We start from the raw sequence: 23,713 nt of genomic DNA, 5'->3' as shown, positions 1-23,713 counted from the left end.
AAAGCAAGACAAGTGAGAGGAGGAATGTTTTTGTTGTCTGGAGCCAATCCATCTTTGTTAAAAGACGAACCCCTGAACTACTCAGTTCTGGGTTGGTTTCAATCTTCTTGAGCAAGAAGCAATACAGTGGGGCTAGCTAGTATGATAGAAACTAACTGTACCTCCTTCCTCCAGACAAATTCCTCATAGGGTTTATAAAGTTAGTATTAAAAATAGGTAATTACTTAGTAGGGCATTCTAAGCACAAAAGGGGCTGGGCCCAAAGGGGAAAATGTATACAGTGGACTACCTTAAAAACACTTCAATTAAAAAAAGCAATTTTACTTCACAAACACCCTAAGCAAAAAGAAAAAGCAACTGCAAATTTTGGGGGGAAGGGTGATTAGCAACCACAACAAAGGGTTAATGTGTTAAAAATAAAACTATTTAATTAGTAGATAATTACAAATTAATTCGAAAGTTACTAATACCCTACAGGAAATAAAATTATACTGCAAATGGCTAGAAAAGTTCCTATCCTTTGGTGGGGTCATTTCTCCTCTGGAGAAGAGATGTATCTCTGTCTCCAGGCATCTAGAAAGTAATCGAGTGACCGACCCACCCTAATGAAATACAGAGAAGGCAGGTTAAAGGGTGATATATGACAATGTCCACCACCGTGTATGTTCATTCAGCAAGTGTTTATGGTACAGTATTATGTGCAGGGCATCTTATTAGATATATAATGATGAACATGATTTTGTTCCTATATTTAATCAGCTTCTATATCCCACAGAGGAAATACCAAAGTTAATAGGCCATTACAGTGTAAACGGTGTGATGACGGGGAGGGCATAGGATGTTCTGGGCAGAGGGTGGGAAGGACCGTAACTCACACCTGGAGGACTGGTCAACACTCAGGCGAGGAAGTAGTACGTGAACAACAGGACACCTGGCAGAAGCAGCCTGACGAAAGAAGATCTGGGATGGGAGAGAAAAGGCATGTTCTGGAAACATAGACTATGCAGAAGAGGTGAGAACAGAGAGTGGTGGGTAGACTAGGAGCAGTGAGAAAACCAGGTAGAGAACCCTATTTAAGAAGACAAGAAGGGGATCCCTGGGTGGCTCAGCGGTTTAGTGCCTGCCTTCGGCCCAGGGCATGATCCTGGAGTCCTAGGATCGAGTCTCACATTGGGGTCCCTGCATGGAGCCTGCTTCTCCCTCTCTCTCTCTCTCTCTTTCTGTGTCTCTCTCATGAATAAATTAAAAAAAAAAAAGATGAAAAGAGATATCCATATATTCAATGGCCTGAGGGTGGTATAAGGTGAAATAGTAAGGAGCCAAAGAACATCATTTTCTTTTTTTTTTCTTTTTAAGATTTTATTTATTTGGGGGATCCCTGGGTGGTGCAGCGGTTTGGCGCCTGCCTTTGGCCCAGGGCGCGATCCTGGAGACCGGGGATCGAATCCCACGTCGGGCTCCTGGTGCATGGAGCCTGCTTCTCCCTCTGCCTGTGTCTCTGCCTCTCTCTCTCTCTGTGACTATCATAAATAAATAAAAAAAACTTTTAAAAATATTTTTAAAAAAGATTTTATTTATTTATTTTTTAAAAGATTTTATTCATTTATTCATGAGAGACACAGAGAGGCAGAGACATAGGCAGAAGGAGAGGCATGCTCCATGTAGGGAGCCCAATGTGGGACTCGAGCCTGGGACTCCAGGATCACACCCTGGGCCAAAGGCAGACACTCAACTGCTGAGCCACCCAGGCATCCCAGATTTTATTTATTTGTTTTAGAGAGAGACGTAGAGGAGGAGTAGGGGGAGGAGCAGAGGCAGAAATGGAAGCAGACTCCCCGCAGAGCAGGGAGCCCAATGTGGGGCTTGATCCCAGGACTCTAGGATCATGACCTGAGCCAGAATTAGATGTTTAATTGACTGAGCCACCCAGGCGCCCCTGAACATCGTTTTCAAGTCAATTTAATCCTAATTGATGTGGAAACGGGAGTCTGGAAAGGGGGTACTAAGTGCAAGTGTTGAGGTTCAATGTCTAAAGAAAACTGTAAGGAAATACTAAATATAAGCTGTCTTTCTCCATATCTGTATTACCCTCAATGACTTATAACCAAACAAAGAAAGTGTGCTGACCAAATGTACAGTTGATGGGGAGGTTTAGATGGTAGCTTCAAAATTTAACAGCTGGGATCATATTATTTATAGTTTGGGATCCTATTCTTAGTTCACAGGCTGGAAGCATAACTTCCTGAATAATGGAATTAAGAAGCCTCCCACACTCCACCACGGTTAAACCATTTCTGGACATCTGTGTTCATTCTGGGCACCATATTTGACACAGGAAATGGAAGAAAGTGGAGTATGGCAAACAAGAATAATCAGATTGGGTAAAGATCTGGAAACTGTGTCTTCTCAGGGCTGACAGGAAAACCGCGTACCAGCCTAACCAGCAAAGGCTGCAGTGTTAGGGTAACCCTGCACAAGCTATTGTCCCTGCCAAGACACATCAATGAGAGAAAAGGGAGACAATGGTGGATTCCACAGAGATAACATATAAATTCAACTGGACATGCCTGGAAGTGGGGACTGGCTAATTTAATAATTTTAAAATCTGATGATTAAATTTAATACTTTAATGAAGAGAGAGAAGAACTGTGCTTTGGCGGGCAGAAATGGAATCAATGAGACACGTTCTAGAAGACACATGTGAATTCAACAGAAGGGAGAACGTTTAAACAAGCATTATTGTTCAAAATGGAAAGGGCTGCCCCATCATCACTATATGCGATCAGAAAGGGGCCAGAAGGCCTTTAGCCAGGGACACTGTAAGAAAGGATTACTGAACTCCAGAGGAAGGCGGGACAGTCACACCCTAAGGTACGTTACGGATATATGTGCACAACTACAGACAAGAATTCAAAAAAAAAAAAAAAGGTTCATTCTAATAGCCCATGTCTTTACTTATTTTTTAAAGATTTAAAAAACATTTTTTTTAAGATTTTTATTTATTCATTAGAGACACACAGAGAGAGGCAGAGACATAGGGAGAGGGAGAAGCAGGACACCATCCCATGACCCAGGGATCACGACCTGAGCCAAAGGCAGACCCTCAATCACTGAGCCACCCAGGCGCCCCCATGTATTTATTTACAATGCTCCTGTTACAATATTACATTTGATGAACCAAATGTTGGCAACATCCATTTCCTGCTTCAGAAGAGTTTTTTTAAAAAATCACACTGCAGAGTGCTGGCATGAACACATTATTCTACCTTTTTTCCCTACCCATTTCCTTTGTATAGATATGCAAGCAGACGTCCTCTATTCAAAATAAGATGCCGTAGAGTGGTTGGTTACAAGCTTCTGTCACTGGATTGGTATTCATGTATTTAATAACCAAGGACCTCAATGACATTTCCTTGGTAACATGAATTTGCCTATTTTGCTCCAATGTCTAATTCAATCTGTCATTTTAAATTAAATTTTGTTTTCAATTTTTGCTTATATTGTGATTAGTGGGATGAGATCACACTACTACAACCATGGGTCTTATGAAGCAATGGGTTATCACATTTTTACTGAAAGCATTTGGTTGATGTTAAAATGATATTATATATCTATGATTGAAACAGAATCACATGACTATCCTAACAGGCACTCAATACATAATTTTATATGAATTAACAAATATATATTCAAATAACGTATATCCTTATATGCCATTTCAAGGACAACTCCAAAATATAGGTACTATACAACTTAATTTTGCATTCAGTGAGATATGTTTTAATTTGCCTGTTCTGTAGGAACATACCCCAAAACCCAGACAGAACACCTGCATTCTTCATAAATACAGGACCACATGTCAAATGAGTAGCCCTGCTGTCAACCTGCCATCACTGGTAGCTGGGGCCTCTTGCCACATAGTTTGGGAATGGGTTTTCCTTCACATAAACAAGCTCCTTTGTGTATAACTACAGAAAACTCACCATTATCCCTGGGGATGTAGGAGGCAGAAAAGAGTATTCAAGACCATCTGCAAGCTACTGCAAATCTATTCTTGGGTCTTTGGAATTCCCTTCTTAGGTGACTCTTGAAACACAGTGGGAGAAAGCCACCTCTTCGGCATGGCCCACCTGCTTTCACAGAACCTGCATGGGATACAGAGCAGCCACTTGTGCCTGTGACATCTGAATCCAGGGGCCTAGGGCTCAGATGCCAAGTCCTCTGGTTCGGAAGGAAGCATTCCAGCCCAACAGCTGATCCTTTTGCGATGCATGCTTAAATCAGACCAAACTTCCAGTGGTATCCCAGCAAAGTGCATCTGGAGACCAAGATGACTCCATCCAGAAAGCCACCGTCCAGCTTCTAGAGATAGCAGCAAGCTCTCACCCTCCCTGGCCAAATGCCCCAATAAAAGAGGTGTCTGGAGAGCTTAGGAACCTGAAGTGCTGGCATTAAGGGAAGTTTTTGCAGCTATCTTTGACATCTGTATGGGGCAGTCAATCCAGGCTGCTGCCTGGATATTTACATAACAGAGCTCTCTGGAAAGGATTCTGCTGGAGAGGCCTGGCAGGGACTCTCCACACTTGCACGAGCTGGAGCTGCGCTGGCGGCTCCCTTCCTCTGTTCATCTTGTTGGAGGTTTCAGCACTGGCTGGCTGCCCCATGAGCCACCCCAGACCCTCCTGGAGACCTGCTCATGGGGCTCATTCTGCTGCCATAGCACCCGGCACACGACGAGTTTCTAGAACTGTTCCATTTCTTCCTTAATACCACTTAAAAAGGAGGGGTGGCGGTAGGGGGCAAGAGGCTGGGAAAGGAAGGGAAATGGAGGGGGTGCAGAGGAGGAAGGGAGAGGATTCCAAAACCAAAGAGGGTCCCTCACCCCTCCTTTCAACCCACGGTCCACAAGCCGCCCCGTAGAAAAGCTGTCACAGGAAATAACAGTGTCTTGAAATGCACTGGCCGTTTGGCAAATGGTAGATCTAAAAATATCCGGGGTACATATCACCAGTAAGCGGTTCAGAAGTAAAGATGTTATGTTGTATCTGCTAGTCAAATAAAAAGTTCTGATTGGATGGGACGTCTGGTGGCTCAGTGGTTGAGCATCTGCCTTTTGCTCAGGGTGTGACCTAGGGTCGGGATTGAGTCCCACACTGGGCTCCTTCCATGGAGCCTGCTTCTCCCTCTGTCTGTGTCTCTGTTTCTCTCTGTGTGTCTATCATGAATAAATAAATAAAATCTTAAAAAAAAATTCTGATTAGACACAGAACAACTTCTCAAAGCTTTCGATGAGAGGTAATTATTGTGTTGCGGACACATAAAAAATAAGGATGGAGCTGAGCCTGCTGTCTGGGCTGTCTCCACAGAAGGAGGAATGGGGTGTGTGTTTTTTTAAAAATTTTTATTTATTTATGATAGTCACAGAGAGAGAGAGAGAGGGGGGCAGAGACATAGGCAGAGGGAGAAGCAGCTCCATGCACCGGGAGCCCGACGTGGGACTCGATCCCGGGTCTCCAGGATCGCGCCCTGGGTCAAAGGCAGGCGCTAAACCGCTGCGCCACCCAGGGATCCCGGGGTGTGTGTTTTTGCCTGCATCAGAACGGACAAAAGGATAGCAGGGTTCTTAATCTCTCCTCTTTCCTGATTTAACCAGTAGCACTGCCCTCAAATGGTCATTCCAAACCCTGTGGTCACCAAACTTGAGCGTCCTTTAGAAGAGCACAGGCCTTAGAAGAGGGGACTGTGTAGGGGACGCCAGGATGTTGCATCAGAACAAATTACAGGAGGCAGGGGTAGTGGCTACAGTTTAGATCTTTCCTGCACCTGCCACAGAGCTTTAGACACACAAGAGTCTCAGGAAAGATCACGGATTGAAAATTTGGAGTTCCAAGTTCTTGATGGTGGTGATGGCTTCATGGCTGTGGACACATGCAGTTTCCTTGTATGCATGTCAATGGCCTATCAACAAATCTGATTAAAGCATAAGGGTTAGAGATATTCTTTTCATATATCAGAAAAGAGAAAGACCCTCAGGAGGATACAAAGAGCTCTACCTCAGGAGTACATAGAGCTCTTCATGTTCCAGGAATTGCTTCATTTTCTTTCTTTCTTTCTTTCTTTCTTTCTTTCTTTCTTTCTTTCTTTCTTTCTTCCCTTTCCTTTCCTTTCCTTTCCTTTCCTTTCCTTCCTTCCACCTTTCCTTTCTTTTTCTTCTTTCTTTCTCTTTCTTTCCCTCCGTCCCTCCCTCCCTCCCTCCCTCTCTCTTTCTTTCTTTTTTTCTGATTTTACTTATTTATTTGAGAGAGAGAGAGCGCATGCAGGGGAGAGGCAGAGGGAGAAGCAGGCTCCCACTGAGCAGGGAGCATGAACCAGGGCTCGATCCCAGGACTCCAGGATCCTGACTGAGCTGAAGGCAGATGCTTAACCGACTGAGCCACCCAGGTGCCCCAGTTCATTTCTTTGTATCCTATATTCTTTTTATTTGAAGTTTGGTGCTTACAGTTTTTTCCCCAGATGTCATATTCAGGATTGAGGCCTGGAATCGTTACATATCATCTCTAGGTGGCTGAGCCCTACTTTGCATCTTCACCTGGACTGCCTACCTTTCCCAGGCCTGTCTGTGATTCTGTACAAACCCGCCCGCTCAACATCTGCATTTAGCTATCTGTTAAGATCTGAGACTCAGCATGTGCCAAACAGAACTGCTGACCTACCTTCTTCCTCAGCCACCTCCACCCACAGCTTTCCCTGCTCATAACAGCCACTCCATCACCACATTCTGTTCTTTAGGACCCAGTTGGGGATTTCCTTCTTCATCTCACATTGCACACCCAGCATACTAGAAAATCTTGGTTCTCTCTAAATTACCCAGACCCAGAACACTTCATCAATACTTTATCACTTGCCTGATTCTTACAACAGCCACCCATCTGGCACCTCCTGGCCTCACAATCTAGCCCTACACAGTACCCAAACCCTCCCTGTGCAGCCCAAGTGGGGCCATGGTGCTCCCCAAACCCGTACCCCTCAGCTGGACACCTTCAAGGCCCCACACAGACCCACCTCTATGCTCCCCCTACTCAGTCTGCCCTTCCACACTCATTTCCTTACTATTCCCTCTGGGACACTCTTCCCTCCCAGAGCCTTTGATGAGCTCCTTCATCTGCCTGGAATGTCTCCCTAGGCATTCATGTGGCTCACCTCTTCACATCCTTCAAAGCTCTGCTCAAAATATCACCTTTCCATGGGATCCCTGGGTGGCTCAGCAGTTTGGTGCCTCCCTTTGGCCCAGAGTGTGATCCTGGAGTCCCAGGATTGAGTCCTGCACTGGGCTCCCTGCATGGAGCCTGCTTCTCTGCCTCTGCCTGTCTCTTTCTCTCTCTCATGAATAAATAAATAAAATTTAAAAACATATCACCTTTCCATAGAGTCTCTTCTGATCCTGTATTTAAGATGGTAACCTTGCCAGACTTTCTGGCCTCTGCTTTCTTTTCCCTATAGCATTGGCCGCCTTCTGTATACTTCACTACATTTGCTGTCCACCTCTTCCTCTTGGACTTCAAGCTCCCTGGGGACAAGAATCTTGATCAGTTTTGCTCAAAGATACATTCCTGGGACGTATGCGGCACAACATTAGGTGTGTGTTGAATGACCGACTGAACGACTAGATGATAGGACTGGGATGCTCAGGTACTTTCTGCCGTCCTGCCAGCTGGGCTTTGCAAGAGCAGCCCTCGTATAAAGGATGGCAGTTGTGCTGTACCATCCTTACTCCCTGGCCCTCTGACACAGGCACATCCAGAGAGAGATATCCCGGCTGAAAAGCAGAGAGAGAAGAGCTAGCAGAGGGGTAAAACCCCAGGCTTACGCAGGGAAAAACTCATTCTAGCCATTTGCACACAAGCAACGAAACGGGACACGGCGTGACGTAACAAATAATTACTCATTTATATTTCTGAGCACCCACCAAATGTCAGACATAATATCGGGTGCTGCAGAACCAAAGATAAATATGACACGGTCCTTCCTTAGAAAGGTGTGCGACACACATGAACAGGCCATCCCCATTCAGGAGATCAAAGCGGAGCGAGCCATCAGGATGCTTTGGGAGAATAAAGGAGGGAGAGGCGCTCTGTCTGGGGGAACAGCAGGAGGTAGCAGCTTGGAATTCAGCCGCCGCAGAAGGGGTGTCCCAGGCCCAGGAGGGATGGCAGGGGCCGCTCAAGCCCAAGAACGAGCATTAGCAGGAGGCTGACATCCAGAAAGGGCCAAACGTGCTTGGGGAAAGGCGAGGGGGTGTGTGGCTGTGTGGGTGGGCCCAAGACGGCCACCCCTGCCCCTCCCCACCCACACCTAAGAAAGTCAGGTGTGGGTCCTAACCTGCAGGTGACGGTTTCTTGAAGCGAGGCCTCTGGGAGGGGATTAGGTCAGGGAGTGCAGCCCTCGGTGGAGAGATCAGCGCCCAGGGAGCTCACTTGTGCCTTCCGCCTCGTGAGGACGTGGCGTGGAGCGAGCCATCTGTGAACCAGGGAGCCGGCCCTCACCCGCCACGGAACCTGCAGGCGCCTTGCTCGGGCACGCAGCCTCCAGAAGTGAGGCAACGTCTGTCACCTCTAAGCTCCCGGGCCCCTGGTGTCTCGGGGCGGCCCAGACAGGCCGAGATGCGGGCTGCCAGGCTGCGGTGGGTCCCTCCGGTGAGTCCCGGGGGCCGCGGGAAGTGAAGGGGGGGGCGGCGAGAGCATGGGGAGGCGGTGCCCGTGCTAAGGCGGTGACCTTACAGTCCCCCGTGAGCCCTGAGTGGGCACCTCACCCCGAAGGAACCTGGGAAGGAAACACAGGAGCAAAGCGCTGGAGGAACGTATGGCAAAGGCTTCGAGAACTTAGCCACCAGTACTGCAGCCAGGAGGAAGGGCCAGGCTACCTGTGACTCGTTTACCACAGGACGATGCGCCCTGATGGAGCGGAGGAGGAGCAGCAGCCAAACCACCACACGGGTACACGTGGTGGTAGGAAGGGAGGCTGGGCAGCACCTTGGCTCACCCCGGAATTCTGTCGGAGGGTGAGCCAAACTGGGAGAATATGGATAAAGAGCCACATGGAGAACTGGCCACTCCAAAGCAAGTGTGACAGGCGGCCCCCCTCAGGAGGGCCTGGGGACAAGCGCAGGAGCCAATGCTGCGTGCTGTCCCCCTGGTCACCCCCAGGCCGCTGGGGAACCTGCAGGGCTGTGGCAGGGACGTGGGCTTCCTATAGCTCCCGCCTGTCAGACAAGCACGCATGCTCACACACTGTCTTTTCCACCCATTTCCAACGGAAAACCAAAGCCAAGAGTATAAAACTGTCCAGGCAAACTATTTCCATGCGCATGTCCCTGAGGCTGCACCTAAAATATATCCTTGTCCTGGATAAGGCTATGACATTCTATAAATATGTCCCTTGTTTTTATATTTTTTTAATGTTCTTATGCTGCAGCCTGTGTGCCTTCTGAATCTGCCTCCAGATGATGGGCCATCTCTCATTCTGATTTATTTAACACCCAGAAGTTTATTAAGAGCTTAAATAATTTCTGATGAATATTATGCAAATTGGTATGTTGGTTTCTCATGCTACAGAGAAACTCCCAGTTATTTTCAGGTGGGAGGTACAATGAGAAAATGCCCCCACAAGCATCCACTACACTCAGATTCTAGGCTTGTTTCTGCCATTCAGTCTCTGCATTAATTACTTGAGTGAAACATAAAGAAGGTAAATAGAAGGTGAAATTCTTCCTAATAATGGTAACGAATAGGAAGTAACCAAAGAATGTGACACAGTGATTGGATTTTTTGCCTTTGTTGTGAAGAAAAAGATGGCATTACCATCTTTTTGTAAGATAAGTATTCTTTTGCAAGATAAAAGCCCTTTCTAATCATTTTTGAAAAGTGAAGAATCCAAAACCTCTGATTTTCAGTGCCAAAGCAGAATCATCTCTCTTCTCTTCCTTCCCCACCTCCAACCCACACTCAAACCCTATCAACCTCCCAGACTCAACAGAGTCTCACAGATGTGGAGGGATGCCGACCACTCTTAGTAAGCCTTTTCCATCCTAAGAGGTGAGGATTGCTGGGGTGATCCTGCAGAAGTCTTTCTGGAAGGTCAGGTGACACTTATGTAGCATCAGAGCCAATGGCTGTTCCCCTTCTGCTACTTTCTCTTTACAAAATGTGTCTCAGGATCGTAGGTGAGGAGGTACCACCTACTCGAGTCATACCTCCACTTCCAGGGCCAGTGGCCTTCTCACACCCCACTGTGTGTTCTAAAGCCCCTGCAGTTAGCAGTGCTGAACCCTCCAGTGATATAAGCAAGTCATGCTGGGGGTGGGGGTGGGGGCTGAGGGGCAAGGATATGAAGACAACATCACTTATTCTAAAAAAGTCTCTCGGGGATCCCTGGGTGGCTCAGCGGTTTAGCGCCTGCCATTGGCTCAGGGCATGAGCCTGGAGTCCCGGGATCGAGTCCTGCACTGGGCTCCCTGCATGGAGCCTGCTTTTCCCTCTGCCTGTGTCTCTGCCTCTCTCTTCTCTCTGTGTCTCTCATGAATAAATAAAATATATATATTTTAAAGTCTCTCATATTTGTGTCCTAGGTGTTTCACAGAGTGTGTCTCACTGGTTCCTTTGAATGTAACTTCTCTTGCCAATTAAAAAAAAAAAAATGAAGTCTGGAGAGATTCAGTGATTCAATAACTCACCCAAGGCCCCATAGCTAGCAAGAGGCGGAACCGGTAATCAAACCCACACCAGATATGGCTCAGGTTCCACTCTTTGCCCACCATACTTCCATGCCCCATCTAAATCCTTGTCAGATGCTGGGGACTTTAGTCTTGGTACTGTAACTGAGGCCCTGGCAAGGTCCCTGAACATCTGTAAGGCTCTCCTCAGCTGTTAAAAGGATCTATATACCCCCTTCCCATTCCTAGAACTCTTTCTGAAATCTTTGACCTGGCTGATAATCCCCAAATCAGGTTTGCATGTGGTTCACAGTCCGCACTGAACATTCAGTGTGATATCGACCCCTGCTCCTCTGCCGGGTTCAAGGCCTCTGCCTCCAGCCAAGACCTGCAGGCTACATCTGTGTTACTGGTCACTCTGTAGTCACTCTGTTACAAAACACTCAACCCTCCCAATAAAAGAGGATTCAGAAGGCAGGACACTGCTCTCCATTGTGTTCAGCTCCAATCTGGTTCTTGTCCCCCCCACACCCCGAGCCACAGAGAAATGAGTAGCTGATGCGTATTGGGGGTAGCCAGCAAGAGCAGAGGAACGGGGAAGCCAGCCCGGCATTCCTCAGCTCAGGCTGTAGGTATAACTGCCCAGCTCCAGATGGCTCCACACTATTCGGTTTCCTAGTTTGGGTTTGTCACTTCTATACACTTGTTCGCAGGCATGTGGTGAGAGCATAATTGTGCATTTTATGGTTATGAATGGCACAGCCTGGCAACTCTCCGATCATCATTTCCATTCGCTGTCATGCATTATCAATCTAATTCCCCATTACACGCCTTTTTTTTCATGCATTCTTCATACAGCAAGGACAAAGAAGGCAAAAGCCCTGCAAAGAAGACTGAATCATGAGAAGAACAGGCTCATCTTGATGGAAACTGTGGAGCTGTAGGTTTAAGTTTGGGGGGACAGCTTTTGGTTAATTTGAAGTGAAAATTATTGTTAAAAGGTTTCGTGTTCTGCATCCATACCAAGACTTCTGGCCCTATGCCTGGCAAGGCCTGACCAACTCTGAAAGAGGGGCCGCGCCACAGGACAGACTAGGACAAGGTAGACACAGGAAGACCCAACAGGATCCATTTTACTTTAGGCCACAGGGTGTCCTGAAGATGCCTAACCATATCCACGTGGGAGCATGGCATAATAAAGTCAGTCCGGGATTTACTTATTCCAGCAGGATCCACTGAGTGCCCATCATGATCAGGGAGTCCAAAGCAGTGAGCATTCAGTGAACCATGGACTGGCAAATAGTTGCTCTTACTAGAAGACCCATGGGATCGGAATCAGAGTTTGGGGGGAGGGTGTGCAGGTACAGATATTCTTGACCTTAGACAACTAGTTTCTTCTTATACTGCATCCTGGAATGGCCAGGGCTCCAACTTTAAAACAAAAACCAGAAACCACCACAGATGATGGAGATCTAGCCTCACAAGCTAGAGCCTAGATGCTGCATGTCTGAATCAGTTAACCAGGCCTGTACCTACTCACTCAGTTCCCACTGTAGCTACCAGCCTTGATTTTTATTTGGCTATTTTTCTTGATTCTTCTTTGGTAATAATAAGGCCACTGACCTAAACCAGATCCCTTCTATTTTGCACATTCCTTCCAATAACCATGGTCTTGATTCTTGGCAGTAATTTCCATCTTCAAAGAGAAAAGTACTTCTTTTTGGGGGGAAATAAATCCCTAATTTCCACCGATACAATTGTGAGCTGAACACATATACACATACATACACACACACACACACACACACACACACAAGCACCCAAATAAGCATTAATGCAATTCACTAACTAGGAGCAAAAGCTCTGATCATCTTCTCTGAGAGGAAGAGAGGCGTAGTGATCAATATTCTTAGGGCGATGCTTCTAGTGGTAGAACTGACTGCCATAAGTGTAAGAGTGTGTCCAAATTATTCCTTATACGAGAAAGACATGCTGATCGCCTGGGACACAGGAAAGGGTGGGAGCTGATGGATTTAGGGAAGGAGAGGAAATTGCTGTGGAGAGACTTTCTGATAAGCCAGTTTTATGCTGATTCAGAAAACTTCTTGCAGGGCAAAGCAGTGAAACCAGCAGGCCTGTGTGTGCACTGGTGACCCTGAAGCTCAGAGCTCCAAGAGCTACTACTGTACCAGCTTTTTCAGATTAGATGTCTTGGGAGAAAAATAAAAAGACCAAGGTACCACAGTCCGAAAAGGGCTTCAATGAAAACAAGGTAAAATATGCAAATCCACTCCCCAACAGTGGCCTCCTCCCCTGGATTCTTTACTGTCTTTACTGTCTCCACTCTTGCTTACTGCATTAAGTTCAAGTATCTGTGTATCCTATGCAACTGAGGGAATGATCCCCGTTACTCCGTTTCTCACTTCAACTCCTGTAACGTCTTTCGTTACTCTCATTACATTTCAGAAAGAAATGGACAGCAAAGAATCAGAAGCAGGAAGGTGCGATAAACAACCAGTGTCGTGGGGAGGTCCTCAGGAAATATGAGCCTGAGGTGCCTTTGCTCAAGGGATGAGGGTTTTTGGGGACTTAAGTTTGAAAAAACATTGGAAGATCTTTATCCCAAGGCTTATGTTCCTGTGAGGTCTCAGAAACCATCTCTAACTGAGATGCTGAGATTTTCACTATGACTAAGCCTAAATCAATTTCTGCCAAAATTTTATTGACCCAGCAGGTGGAATCTAGAAAACAGAAGATGTGAACTGAAGTCATCACTGAATCCAGACTTCTCCATTCTGATACTGTGTAGAGAGTGGATTAAAATGGCCTCAAGAGTTCTTTAACCGTGATCCTGCCTACTTCTCATTTTGACCTATTAAACTAGAAATTCTCCAGAGGCTGTACTATTCCTTCTTTTTTCTTAAAAAAAGAAGTATTTGTGTATTCAAAATTGTCTAAGATCAAAACTTTATATTTGAAATCACTTGTTCATTCAGTGTTAGGCTAATCGCAACCCTTACAACAGATAGTATATGGCATGTGAGTAGAACTGTGTCTTACACACACACACACACACACACACACACCCAATAACGTGAACACAAGTGGTACACATAGGCAGTAAAGTCAGGAGTGATCTCCTGCAGAAGGGGTCTTACTCCATCCCACACTGACTGAAGCACACTGGTACTGGCAGGTCCCCTCATACAAGACTTCCTGGACCTTCATCTCTCACTGCCTTTCCCACTGCAAACCCATCACATTTTTTCCCCTCAACTCATCAAGGTTGATTCCAGGGCCCCATCCTGACAAACGCTGGCAAACCCAGTAGTCTACAGAGCCTTCCCCCAGTTCCAGAACTCAAGCAAGGACTCACTCTTTTTGGCTTGTTCTCTGACCTCAGCCTGTAACTTTGCTGTTATAATAAAACTGAGCACTATTGGGGATCCCTGGGTGGCCCAGTGGTTTAGTGCCACCTCCAGCCCAGGGTGTGATCCTGGAGTCTCGGGATCAAGTCCCACATCGGGCTCCCTGCATGGAGCCTGCTTCTCCCTCTGCCTGTGTCTCTGCCTCTCTCTCTCTCTGTGTGTGTGTCTCTCATGAATGAATGGATAAAATCTTAAAAAAAAACAACAACTAAGCACTGTACACATCTGGGGTGCACTTCTCATGGATTATGAAATCAGCGACTCACAGAACCTCAAGGGGCCTCAGTTTCCCCAACGACAAGATAATGCTAATGGCACTAGCCACCTGCCAGGCTATCAGGGGACTTGGCAACAGCATCTGCAAATCACCAAGAGGCCCTATGCCATAAATAACAAGTCTTATTAATAAAATTAGTTCAAGACAAGTGCCAAAGAGAATACAGCAATGGCAGCGGCAGATCACACTTGGTCAGAACAAAAGAGGGTGGAGGGATTTTCTGATCCTCATTTCTAAGAACAGTGCTTCCCTTTAATACAAGAAGACTTTAATCTTTCTTTTTTTTTTTTTTTCCTATAAGGTTACTCCTACCCACACAACTTTGTACATCATGCAAAACTTCATTCCAAGTTATCAGGAGGCAACATTCTATTCATCGGCAAGACAATATAGTATTGATTTCAGAGCAAGTCCAAATATTGTTTCCAATTACATTAACTGTGGCTATTTAACCTCTCAGGACCAAATGGATTCCAATCTATTTGCTGCATGACCATCATTCCCGTTGTGCCTTAAATAAATACAGATTTCATTTGCAGCAGAATGGTTCCCTCGGCCAAAAGAAGTGGCTCAGCCCCTGATACTCTGGGTTGCAGGAGATAAGTGACACTTTGAGAATCAAAATTAGATTTCTGCTGATCTGACAGTCTGGCCTTCTGGCCTTATCCAAGTCAGACTCCAAAGAAATGGGGTCAAACGCTATGAATGAACACGAAGCGATGTAGACACCAGAAACAAAACAGTGAAATGCGTCCTCCCTTGTCCGCTATAATGTCCACACTTTGTTGCACATTTTCAAGATGGCACACACAGCTAAGTTCCAGTAAATACAAGGTATCGATTTTTGCATCCAATGCCTGAAGTACTTCCCCAGGGTTGGCAGGGGCTTCCCTGGATGAAGTCAGAAGTTTGCTCCTGGCTCTCTGGCTGGTGCTTTCCCACACCTGGCAAAATCACTCTGTTGGAAAAGAATGAGACTTAGGGGATGCTGAGCCAGAAGAGGTGTCTAAGCAGCTGCTCTAAACCCTGACTTAGACCAATCGGGTAAATGCAGACCAAGTCAGCCAGACCAGGTGTGTAAGGATAGGCCAGTAGCTACTCCAATACTGCCTAGGCTGTCACCACTGAGCAGCTCAGATTTAGAAACGTGCCTGCCTTAGGTGTTCTGTGAATCCCTCTCAGGAGAAGCTGTGCGGATTCAAACTGAAAGACGCCAGACTAGCGCTAGCAGCCTCTACTGGGATGTTCCATTCATAGGGGAGAAAGCCTCATCCATTCATGGTGGGGTCAGGGAGTCCTTTACCGGCATTGGATCGCCTCGCTCAGCAAGCTGAGCTTCCGGCAGGCTGGCATGGCTGCATCATTCAGAATGAGTATGTCTATTAGGAAACCACCGCCAGGGCTATTATTAGAAGGGCCATCCCTCGGAAATTTTGCAGAATTTGCTTGAATCTACTGAGCAGTTACTCTGCTCGCAAGGTACTGGAGAAAGGCACCGGGTTCCCGGTTACACAGGGGCGGCCCACGCAGCTTTCAAACTGCAGGACCGGTTGATCTTTCCGAGATGCAATAGGCACGAACGTCTGGGCTTGTGTCTGCAACGCAGAAGCATCGCGTTTGGTCATTTTTAAATGACCGCGTCCCTCAGAAGGTCTCCTGCCGTCCTCCTCCCCCTTTCTCCATGCATCAAACTTGCTGCAGCCATTTGGAATGTAAAAGAGCAATCTGTTCTAGCAGGATCATCTGCCTGCCTCCTGCCCCTCGGGCACCCACAGGACAGGACTCCCCTGTCACTTCCATAAAAACGGTTTTTCTTACAAAATAAAATGGAATAAAATCCCACCCGGGTCTGCTTTCAGCGATGTCCTCTCCTTTCTCCCTGGGAAAATTCAAGACAGCGTGAGGCTGAGATGCCAGAGAAAGTGTGTGGGGGAGGGGGCGGGTAGCAGAAGGGAGTGTAGTAGGTGCCGCACGTGGGTGTGCATTGAAAAAAAAAAAAAAAAAAGAAAGAAAAATGTCACATCCGCGACATTAACTACTCTACGCTTCCAGTGAAGAAGTGTCACGTCCCTTCCACCGGCCCAGCACGTAAAAGCGGGCACAGAAGTGCTGCACGGCCAGCCGCCTGCCGGCCGCCGCGGCCGGGGAACAAAGACACATTACCTTTTATTTGTTGCGCTTCGCTAGGAGCCGAGGAACTTCGGGTTTGCAGCGGCGGATCCCCCGAAACCGGCGTCCCATTCGCCCCGGGGCGCGCAGGCCCGCGGCCTAGCAGGCGGCATCCGCGCCCGGCGCCTCCGCCCCCGCCCCCGCCCCCGCCGCGGCCGCAGCCGCCCCGCCGGGTCCCCGCGCGCCCCCGCCGCCGCCGCCGCCGCCGCCGCCGCCGCCGCACGGCCCCCGCCCCGCCCCGCCCCGCCCCGCCCCGCCGGTCCGCCGTCAGCCCATCGCCCGCTCGCGCCGCTCACGCCGAGCCTGGCCCCGCGCCAGGGCGCCCGCCGCCCCGCCCCGCCCCGCCCCGCCCCGCCCCTCCCGGCCCTCCCGGCCCGCCGCGTGCTGCGGGGCGCCCTCCCGCCGCCCTCCCGCCGCCCCGCCCCGCGCCCGCCCCGCCCCCGCCCCGCCCCCGGCGCGCCCCCGCCCCCCGCGCGCTGCAGGCGGACCGCGGGGGCTGCAGGCGGACCGCGGGGGCTGCGGGCGGGCAGCGGTGCGCGCCGCGGGAGCTCAGCCTCGGGCTCCTCGCCGCCGCGCACGCAGTCGGGGCCAAGTTAGGTCCCGCGAGCGGCCCGAGCCCGAGGGGCCGCGGGGCGAGCGGAGGGGGAGGGGGAGGAGGAGGAGGAGCAGCAGCGGGGTCCTGGAGCCGGCAGCCCCCGCGCCCCCGCCCCCGCCCCGCCCGCGGGACCCTCCGGGGGCCCCCACCCCGCGGCCGCAGACGCAGACGCAGCCCCCGCCCCCCGGGGCCGTCCAGTCGTCGGGGGCTTTATCGCCCTCAACTCTGGAAATGGGAGTTCCTGCGAGGTGACCTAGTCTTGGGTCTTAGACCTAGTCTTGCTATTGTCAAGGATTCGCGGCGGTGACCGGGAGGAGGAGACTCGCGTTTCAGGAGGCCTGGGGGGGGGGGGGGGGGGGGAGACTGGCTGACACGTTCTCTTTCCAAAAAGGAGAAACAAACTCAGAGTACCCCCACCAAGAACAATAACTCAGTTCGCGTGATGTGTCTAAATGTTTATTGCTTCGGCAGCTCAGTTTGCCCTAGACACGTTCTTTTCTTTTCTTTTTTTTTCCCACGAATTGTCAAAACATGGTTTGATAAAATAAAGGGAGAGGCAGACAGGAGCACCCGCTTATTCTGGGTGGGAAAGCCGGCTTGTCTCAGGGGTAAAATCTTTCCCTAGAGTTTACGCATCGCTTGAAATCCCAACATCTCCCCATCCATCCATCCATCCATCCAACCATCCATCCATCCTTTGAGGGAGAGATGACTTCCCCTTTCACCACAGTTGAAGGATCTGTTAGATCTAGCACCGTTATTTCCCTGACACTGGCGGGAGCAAAGACTCAAAAATTCGTAATAAAAAGAAACACTGCAGTCTCTCTCGCGCTCTGACCCAAAATTAACTCTTTCTAGGCACAGTTTGGGTATTTTTTCTCTAAAGATCTCTGGTGGAAATTTCTGGCAGTTCCAGAGGTCTCCGAGCCAACAGAAGGGAATCTGTATACGGTTAGCATTGGGGAAAGGGGAACGGACACCTGTAATAAGGATTATCTATTTTATTTCAACCTGTTGTCATCACAGACTCGTGACTGGGGACACTTGATTATCTGAACCTGAGTCACAGAAAGCTGTGATTAAACGGGATGTTCCTGTACTTTGGGAGTCCCTGAAGGTCACTCTAATGCAAAGCCCGATTCTCTCGTGATATAGTTGAGTCCCTCAGAGGGAAGGCTATTTCTTTGGAAGAGCATTTCCAGCGCGGATCTGTTTTGACTGCATCAGCTAGTGAAGGGGTGATAGTGCTCAGACCTTTCTCTTGGGGTACTTAGTTCCCATCCTTCGAAGAGTCATTAGGTTGCTTCTCCATCTACCTGCTGCTTTTCCGCCTTGGCCAATGGAACTGTTTATTTGTCCTGACCTGAACTTATCCCATTGGCAAATCCTCTTTCCAGGTTCCCCATCTTTCTGAGCAGGCTTCCCTCCCCCCCACCCCCGCCACCCCAAATGCCAAGAACAGGGCTACAGGGGTCTTTTATCTTTTTCCTTTCTCTCATTCCTTATACTCACACTATCACCAAGCCTGTCCTCATAGATGGCTCTGGAAAATTCGTCAAGAGCAGCCCCTTGCCTGACTTGATCCAACCATGCCTGGTGACGTTAGTCTTTGCTGAATGAATAGCCCCAGCCTCAGCCTCAATGAGTCCCCCTTACCTTTCACTATGAGGTCCCCAGCAGCCTCCTAACTGGACTGTGGACTCGTCCCTCCAACACCTTGTCACACCAGCTCTGCTCATTCTCCTAGAACTCAGATCTGAGCATGGGACTTCTTTGCTTCAACCTGTTCAGGGCTTCTCTGGTTCTTCAGAATAAAGCCCACACTTCCTTAGATGGCCAGAATGTCCTGAGCACCAGGCCCTCCTGATCCATCCAGCCTTATCTCTTGCCACCTGATACCACCAGGGTCCATGTCACCCTGTACCCTCAGCTACAAAACCCTCTTCTAAGTCCCTTATATTCTCATCCCCTTGTCACCTAGCAGCAGGTGACTTCAGAAACAACTCTGATCATGTCATAATCCCTGTGACTAAGCATGGCTTCTCCTTGCTCCTGAAAGCATCTCCTCCATACCCATCCCATGTTATTCTGCTTTGTTGCATGGGCCACATTTCTGCCTTTAAGAGACTCTTTCTCCTCCTGGCTTTTTTGCATCTCTTGTTCCTTCTGCCTGGAATACTCATCTGTCATCCCAGCCCCACTCTTTGTATAGCTGGATTCTTGTCTTCCTTCAGATTTTAGCTCAAACACTGCTGCCTCCTAGATAACCTTTCCTGATCAACACATGGAAAATCCCCCCACCCCCTCCTCACCAGATAGTCTTTGTGTCATTATCCTGTATATTTCCTTTTAACACTTAACCACAATCTGTGTTCATAGCCCTGTGTTAAGTGCTCAGACTGCCTGGCCTTGAATCTTGCCTTGGCCACTTGCTAGCTGTGTAGCCTTAGGCAAGTTTCTTAACCTCTCTGGGCCTCAGTTTTCTCATCTTTGAAATGAGAATAGTAAGGTTTTTATGAGGATGAAATGAATCACTGTACATAAAACACTTAGGAGAGGGCCTAACTGTATAAGCATAAGCCCTGGGAGGGCCTTTATGTGTTTTATTCTCACTCTGTCCTTGTGGCCTGGGCTAGTCCTGGCACAAGATCTCTTTACCCCCCCATGCCCTATGTGTTTGGGGCACAGACTAAGAAAGGCTAAAAAAAAAAAAATAAGAAAAAGAAGAAGAAGAAAGGCTAAAAATTTAGGGAAGAAAATTGTATTTGAAGAATTTAAGTGCCTAGAGAAATAGGCCATGGTAAAACTTGATGAATGAGATAAAATTCAAACTTAAATTATCTGGAAGTTAATGGACATATGAAGGAAATTTATCCTCTGTCTCACCAGTGGTGATCCTTGGAGTTGATGGATGGCAAGCCTTGCCAGTCGGAATTCTGTAATGGTTTGTTTTCCGAAGAGCAGCTGATTCCACCACCAAGAATTCAGGCAGTTACTTGCAAAGGCATAGAGAATCAAAGGATCTTTGCAAAGTGTCCGTCCATCGGCCAGCCCTAACATGCAGTCTTGATGAAAGACTATAGTGTTTCCATTTTCAGCCTGAGTTTAATACTTTTTGAAGAGCCTAATTCCGAAAAAAAGGAAAAGAAACGTGGCAGGCTGATTTCTGGACATTTGCCTCTGTGTTTCCTTTCCCTGCCTGAGAAGATTCAGAAAGGAGAAGGAGAACTACTTTTCCTTTGCCCTTCCACAGGGTGAGCAGGATTTTGAGACTTGAATGTCTGGGGTTCCCCTTGCCTCTTGCATAGAGTTTGGGGAATTTTATTTTGAAAAGGGCTGAACTCTCAAAGAGTGGAGAGGTGTTCTGAGGCTTGGAAATAGGGGATGGAGAGAGGCAGCAGCACCGCCAGAAGGAAAGGAGTAACATCTGTGATTGGAGAGGCCCTTACTCTGTGTAGTGCCCCAAGAGGGCGCCAGACATCCGACAGCATGCAGACACTGGGTGTACAGGGGTACTAAGTTCTAAGAGGTGTCTCTTGGCACAGCAAAGGATCTTGGGGTTTGGCCCCCCCAGGGATGGAGTCTTTGACTTTAAAATGCTCCTTGAGTTCTTGGGCCCTGAGCATGTAGTGGCAACTATGCTGGATTGATAAACAAGAGACCCCTTTTTTTTTAAGGTACAATGGGAGCTGGGGGATGGGGAAGGAAGATGTAGTCAGATTTCCCTGGGTTTAGAGAAGTAGTTAGTGTGACGTTTTATACACCCAGAGTCGCAGAGCAAAAATTATACCTGCTACACTAGTGAAAAAAGTATCCGGTTCTTAACTCTGGGATCTGAAGTCACAGCTTTCCAAAACAAATTCTGGGCGGTAAATGGGCTATTGGCAGAAGGTTCCTCAGTTCAGGTCTTGGCCAGACCACCACTAGTGGTGAAGAAAATGGCCCATACTTCTGCCTTTGTGTCACTGCCTCGCTGAGGACAGATGCCAGTGTGGGCATAGGTCTGGGTCTGGGCCACATAATCTGTTCCAGTAACATGGAATAGCCCTGGACTCCCACCCAGAAGGTCCAGTGTCACCTTCAATGAGTCTCTTAACTCTTTGGTGCCCATTTCTTCACCTTTTAAACAATGAGCCTGATGATACTATCTATCTCCAGCCATACGAAGACTATGGGTTCAACACATACCAAAGATTTTCACAACCATACAACTGATGATGATATCTAACATTATTATGAATACGTCCTCTGTACCAGGCACAGTGCTCTGAACTTTCCAAACATTGATTATTTTCATCATCCCAAGATTCCTATGGGATGGAAACTATTTTTGTTCCCTTTCTACAGATGAGGCACTTGGGGCCTTGAAAAGGTCAAGTAACTCGCTAAGGTGATTCTGTTAATTGGATTTGAACCCAAAGTCATCCTTTTTTGACTCCAAGCCCTCATCTTTCATGCTTGACTCCCATATCTATATATTAACAATCACGGTGAGCAAGCCTGCAAATTTACTTTATACATGGTCTTAATAATGGACTGAATCATGGTTGGCCTTGGATGGTACATGGATGTGACCGAAACTTGAACTGAAACATTAGTTCCTAACTACGGGGACAGACAGTTACATTCCATTTTGCCTCTTTCCCTTCCATACTCCAACCAGATTTTAAGGATACGGCAAGACCCCTCTGGGGCAGGTTGAAGTGTTTGAGATCTTAAGTGAACCCTGTTATATTTTTATACCCAATCCTTTTTTCTCCTCACTCTGCCTAATTCAAGGCCAATTCTGAACCACTTCGATCAAAAAGAAAGAATTCTATCTCCTTTCATGGCTTGACAGCAAGTACTTAAAACCCTGTTCCCTGGGGTACACGAAGATCATTTAATAGCTGTGTTTTGTTATTTTTTTCGAATAGCAATATCGTTTTTTTTAATAGCTATGTTTTATAATCTTGTTATGTTCTCGTTACATTAGATTATTGCTTATTATTTTTTCCTGGTTGGGATTCATGGTTTTGACCGCCTCAACTCAGGGCAACAAAAACCCAGGGCAAGTCTTTTCTTTCTGAAACACAGACAAGAATCAATCAAAACATCACAGGCTAATTAATGTAATTTGGAGCCCCCGGGAGCAGCTGTATTACAGTGAGTACCACCGCATGAAACTGGTGTACATTAGAAACATGCTCAAATGCATAGATTATTAGCTCTCTCACCCAACCCTTTCTGTTTACTCAGAAATAGGTATTAATAACCATAGTCAACACTCGGCACTTACCAAGCACCAGAACTGATTATGTGCTTTACATATAACCTCATTTAATCTTCTCACCAGCCCTATGAGGTTGGTACTATTATTAACACCATTTAGGATGAAGGAAATTAAGGCACAGAGAGGTTTTATTTATTTAAGATTTTACTAATTTGGGAGGGAGGGAGAGAAGGAATGAGCAAGGGGAGAGGCAGGAGAGAATCTCCAACAGATTCCCCATTGAGCACAGAGTCCCATGCGGGATTTGATCCCAGGACCCTGAGATCATGACCTAAGCCAAAGTCAGACACTTAACAGACTGAGCCACCCAGGCACCCTGGCACAGGGAGGTTTTACAACTCACCTCAGGTCCTATCCCTGGTAAGTACACAACAGCCAGTTAGCAAACCCTGGCCACCTAACTTCAGAGGTGGTCTTATTAACACTCATCTTACCTGCCAATTTCAAGCATGTGATGGCTTTGCATTCCTTACAGTGCCTAGCACAACGTCTATCAGCTGGAACTCGATACCTATTATTTGTTTGTTGGCCCATTGCCTCATTATAAAGGAAGTTAAGACAGAAATATTTGTGAGATTGAATGGAAAAAAAAATTCAGCAAGTATTCTGTTTCTAGTTGTAACTTCTCATAGTGTGGCGGCTTTATGTGCCGGTGGCATCAATCAATCAATCAATCTTGTAGGCAAGCAATAAGAAGATATTGAAATGATGAATCTGTGTGGGAGGAAGAGCCCCAGGATTCATGAGAACATGGACACCTGTGCCCCAGGGAGAAAAAGGCGTATCAGTTTCTTGGAGTTGACATGGGGTTGGAAGCTGTCATGTTTGTGATATGACAATTTATTCAGCTACCAAAACCGAATCTGACCTACCCCCAATTATTATGGCAAAGAATTGTCATAGTTCACATTATGAATTTGGTAAGTTTAGTGTAGCAAATTTCTAGAGTTCTCATACACCAAATAGGAAGCTGGTTCAGCTACCTGTTGAGATGGAGATTGGATACATACAATCAGAACTCCAATAGAGGGGCACCTGGGTGGCACAGTCAGGCGTCTGACTCTTGCTTTTGGCTCAGGTAATGATCTCAAGGTTTTGATATGGAGCCCTGTGTCAGACTCAGAGCTCAACCAGAGTCTGCTGGAGATTCTCTTCTCCTCTCCCTCTACCCCTCCTGCTCATGCTCTCTTTCTCTCTTAAATAAATAAATAACTCTTAAAAACAAAAAACAAAAAAACCCCTCAGGGGCACCTGGGTGGCTCAG

The 23,713-nt window shown here is 47.5% G+C and overlaps 1 protein-coding gene across 11 annotated transcripts in view; it reads right to left on the bottom strand.

Moving 5' to 3' along the window:
- FRMD4A (FERM domain containing 4A) overlaps positions 1-23,713 on the bottom strand; it is a 614,318-nt gene that overhangs the window by 204,711 nt on the left and 385,894 nt on the right. The window contains exon 1 of one of the 11 annotated variants that reach the window (XM_072749478.1): positions 16,577-16,723. The exons of the other annotated variants lie outside the window; for them this stretch is intronic. The gene's annotated coding sequence lies outside the window, so the exon portion shown is untranslated. Of the gene's footprint in view, positions 1-16,576; positions 16,724-23,713 lie in introns of those variants that run through there. 11 annotated transcript variants of the gene reach the window in all.

Source organism: Vulpes vulpes, chromosome 2, assembly GCF_048418805.1.
Source record: "Vulpes vulpes isolate BD-2025 chromosome 2, VulVul3, whole genome shotgun sequence".
Lineage (NCBI taxonomy): Eukaryota > Metazoa > Chordata > Mammalia > Carnivora > Canidae > Vulpes > Vulpes vulpes.
Note: the sequence above shows the minus strand (reverse complement) of the source record. Positions and strands in the feature narration are given on the sequence as shown.